This window comes from Pleurodeles waltl, chromosome 3_1 (genome assembly GCF_031143425.1).
Source record: "Pleurodeles waltl isolate 20211129_DDA chromosome 3_1, aPleWal1.hap1.20221129, whole genome shotgun sequence".
In the NCBI taxonomy this organism is placed as follows: domain Eukaryota; kingdom Metazoa; phylum Chordata; class Amphibia; order Caudata; family Salamandridae; genus Pleurodeles; species Pleurodeles waltl.
In genome coordinates, this window is record NC_090440.1 from 1,988,677,411 (window position 1) to 1,988,681,949 (window position 4,539).

The window sequence follows — 4,539 nt, forward strand, 5'->3', positions numbered from 1 at the left end:
GACCTGTGACCAGGGTGTTACTCTTGGTTTTAGTCTAAAAAGACTAACTAGCATTAGAAAGCCCCTTTTCCCCACGTCAATTCGACAGGGCGATAAGCCACTGAGCGGCACTAATTGTGTGGAAGATGTCTAAACTCTAAAAATAGATCAAACATAGAGGCCCAGATTTATGAAACGCTTGCGTTATCACAGCGTAAGGCAACACCAGGGCATCAGTGAGGTTTACTAAACCACGCAAGGCCACCTTGCGTGGCATTGCATGTCTTAATAAATCTAGAGTAACCCATGGCAGCGCAAGTCGCTGCCTTGCGTTACTGTTTGCCGGGAAGGCGTTCCATGGGTAGGGAGTGGGTGATCTTAGGCATCCACCCATGCTCTTTCATGCATTCCCAGATTTACTAAGAGTAGTAAACCTGGGAACGCGTACGCCTTCCCAACTGAGGAGCAACAAGGAGAAATATCTTTGTTTCTCTACGTTTTATCCTCAAGTTGTCCTGCTGAGTTGCGTAAAAGGTGAGTAAATCTTCCCCTTCCTCGGGTCCATTTGAAAAGACCCTCTTTACTTAAATGTACCAAATTACGATTAGAAAGACAGTTTGAAAAGCTCAGTTTATAAAAGAAAGCCCCAAAAAAGCTGATTGCAAATACAAGTCAAGTGAGAATCTGGCAACCATCAAATATCCAAGAAAAGAAGTTTAAAATGCTGTACTCTCTTAAACTGAAACAAGAAGCTAACCAGTCAGTTAGAATTTCCTTCCTCCAGTTCTTCGTAAAAGAAGAGAGGAACGTTCATCAATAGCAGACAGCAGGTGCACAAATGCAACACTGTCCACTGGCTTCGCGCTCAGAAGAAAACACTACAACTCTTCCTCGTGGTTAGCGAAAACCAGACACTTTCGAACACATTTCCTCAGTTAAAAACTATAGAAATGATCCCTGAAAGTATAGTCTTGCCTGAACCACTTCCAGCTCACACAGACAGAAAAAGTGGAAACCCTTCTTACCTACAGTAAGCACCTGTTGGGCATCAAGTCAAAAAACATATAAATATATAGATAAGACCACAAAATAGCATTCAGCAGATGCGCGTGCATTTCTGTGCAAGAAAGAGTTCTCCCTAGAACTCGGGTGACACAATGCTTTAAAAATTTGCATATCAGAAATCAGCCACCAATCAAATTCAGCCTGCCTTTTCCCGGCCCTGTCTCACACACAGACACACACACACACACAGGTTACCTGTTGGCTGCCCCTGAAACAGACAGAGGACTACAGTATGAAAGTTAAAGTTCAAACAGGTAAAGAAACGGCAGCCATACTTTCCTTTCCTGCTCTCGTTTACCGCAACAAACACATTTTAACTTGTTTAAAAAGTAAGAGAAACAGTTGGTAAACTCACAAAAAAGACAGTCTACCGTTACTTCCAGAGCTTTCGGCACTGCACTAAGACCCGTATTTATACTCCGTTTGCGCCGAATTTGCGTCGTTTTTTTCGAAGCAAATTCGACGCTAAACTAACGCCAACTAACGCCATATTTATACTATGGCGTTAGAGGCGTCTAGCGCCAAAGTTCCCGGAATGTGCGTCATTTTTTAGCGTGAACCCCTTCCTTGCGTTAATGATATGCAAGGGAGGCGTTCCCGTCTTAAAAAATGACTCCCAGGCCTTTACGTGGTATTTATACTCCCGGGCAAAAGAGACGCCCGGGAGTGGGCGTGGCTAAAAACGGCGCATTTGCGCCGCTTTTTAACGCCTGGGTCAGGCATGGCGTTAAGGGACAAGTGGGCTCAAAATGAGCCCAGAGTGCCCTCCCCTGCCCCCAGGGACCCCCCCTGCCACCCTTGCCCACCCCAGGAGGACACCCAAGGACGGAGGGACCCATCCCATGGACATTAAGGTAAGTTCAGGTAAGTATTTTTTTTTTAATTTTTTGTGGCATAGGGGGGCCTGATTTGTGCCCCCCTACATGCCACTATGCCCAATGACCATGCCCAGGGGACAGAAGTCCCCTGGGCATGGCCATTGGGCAAGGGGGCATGACTCCTATCTTTACAATGATAGGAGTCATGTTGATGGGGGATGGGCGTCGAAAAAAAATGGCGCAAGTCGGGTTACGACGATTTTTTCGACGTAACCTGACTTGCCCCATTTTAAGACGCCCATACGCCATTTTCCCCCTACGCCGGCGCTGTCTGGTCTACGTGTTTTTTTCCCACGCAAACCAGGCAGCGCCGGTCTGATTGCGCCGTCTAACGCCATTCCATAAATACGGCGCCCGCATGGCGCTTCAGAATGGCGTTAGACGGCGCAAAATTTTTTGACGCTAAACTGCGTTAGCGCAGTTTAGCGTCAAAAAGTATAAATATGGGCCTAAATGACAATTATTACCATTTCAAGATGGCTACGCATTATCAGACTGCACGAAGTGGGTGCATTTTACTGGAGATCGGACAGAATCACCAGAGCGCTTACTCTGTTCAAGTAAAGCAGCACACACTTGCCCTCTGAGTTCACATCATACTGTGCTGAAAGTGTAGGTGGTGAAAACACTGGGAATTATTCTTGTTCACAGCCTTCATTTTGAAGCTCAAGCCAAGACATGGATTTCTCTGGTAGTTTCATCCTCAGATATCTTGGTGAGATGTTCAACTTCCTGACGCAAATCGATTTACATGTTAAGAGGCAGAGCATTAATTAGCACTCATTTGGACTACTGCAATGCCTTACACAAGGGAAAATGGGGAAAACTTGAAACAAAACGGCAGGTTCCACAGGATTTTGCAGGAAGACAGTTTTCAATCAGAATATTTGGTTCAGATTATGACCTTTCAATGTGCCGAAAGCGTGATACTGATTGCTAGTGAATGAGAAACGACCTGGTAGGTTTGCAAGTATGGAAACAAAAGGTGTAGCAAGCAACCTACCTTTACATTTTGAAAAGTTGCACCACAGATCAAATGTATGGCAATGTCTTCAATCAGTCTCCCCAAACAAAGTAACTCTCCCCCAGTTCACGTGTAAGACCCTTACAAGGCGATGGCATTCCGCAGGAACCACGGGTTACAACGGAACCTACCACTTTCAGATGAGCTCTGAATACCTGGACATCAAAGAAAGCCTTCACATCAGCAACACCTTGTCCTACCAGCCGCTTTGAACATATGCAGCTTTTCCAGGCCCCATGACTTTTAGGCATCTCTGTATTATAGAAGTATCCAAAACACGGTTTATTTTTCTTGTACAGAAGATTCCGTTCACCGGGGAGTGAATCCTTGTCGGGCCAATTTTGATCCTAGTATTCTTCAGAATAGGAACCGAACATTTCAGTGAATGTATCCGTCATCCAGCCCTTCCTCAAATGAAGAAAGGAACAGCCATCAACAAAAGACAGTTGTTTCATAAATACAACTCTGCCCTTCCTTTCCAGATCAGGGCTTTTCTGCAACAACTCTCTGACACTTACAAACACTGGGGCAGATTTACGACATTTTGGCGCAGGGCAGCACAGCAAGTCACATTGCTGTGCCCTGTGTCAAAGAAAACGGGCAATAATGTGTTATATGTATGCAATACTGTCCTTTTCCACTGCGCTGGAGCCATTTTGACTGCCTAGAGCCAGCGCCGGCAACCTTGCACCATGGTGCAAGGTTGTCTGCGTTGTAGGCAAAATTGTTTTTGTGAAGGAAGAGGCACCTTCCTACACAAAAACAATCTTGGGAGGCTTTTCCCTTTTCCTATGCGTGCTGCAAAACGCAGCACACATAGAAAGGGGAAACAACAAAGAGAAATAAATATATTTCTCCTCACTGACCCTCCCCTGGGGAGGGGTAAGGTGTTGGTGCATTCCCAGATTTACATGGCTCTGTAAATTTGGGGATGCGTCTAACAACATGGGTGTTGCGTTGGAACACACACTGCAAAGCCCTTGGATCGCCTCCCTAATGCAGAGTAAGCCAGCGCACCGCTTTACAATAACTTGCCTTAATCACTATCTACGGGACTATTCAAAGCCACGCCAAGTGGCTTTGCGTGATCTCCTAGATATGGTTAAAAGGTCTGACCGCTGTTGCGTCACTAGAAGTCACGCAACTGCAGTGCAAGCCTCTCTTAAATATGCCCCACTAGTTCCAGTTTCTTTCTTCAGAAACTTTTTATAACGCTATGCCACTCTGTTCCAGTGGCACAGGAAGATGTCACAACAGCATTTTTGCTGCCATCTGGCTTAGCTCTCAGATGGTAAGTGATACAGACTTTAAAAACTGCTGCTGTGGTCTATGCCGCTAACTAAAGTATTGCTTCAGCACGACAGGCTCAAGTTGAAGGCGAAAAACAGTCCACATCCCCTCTTCCAGCAGGCTAGAGGGTACCACAATTTAGTCTTACTTTGTTTTTTGTTTTTATATTTACTTATCTATTTATTTCATTATTTTAAAAAAGGACATTGCTGGGAAGGCAGTCGGGCTACGCTCCTGGCTCCTATAAAGCCAAGATTAGGCAAAGTTTTGAAGCACTCAACTGGCCTGCCGCCAGAGCGGAAC

At 45.5% G+C, this 4,539-nt stretch overlaps 1 non-coding gene across 1 annotated transcript; it reads right to left on the reverse strand.

The window, feature by feature from the left end:
- Window positions 1-734: 734 nt before the first annotated feature.
- Window positions 735-952, reverse strand: LOC138286182 (small nucleolar RNA U3). The gene has a single exon (XR_011201872.1). It is a non-coding gene; the product is annotated as a small nucleolar RNA U3 (small nucleolar RNA).
- Window positions 953-4,539: the final 3,587 nt, after the last annotated feature.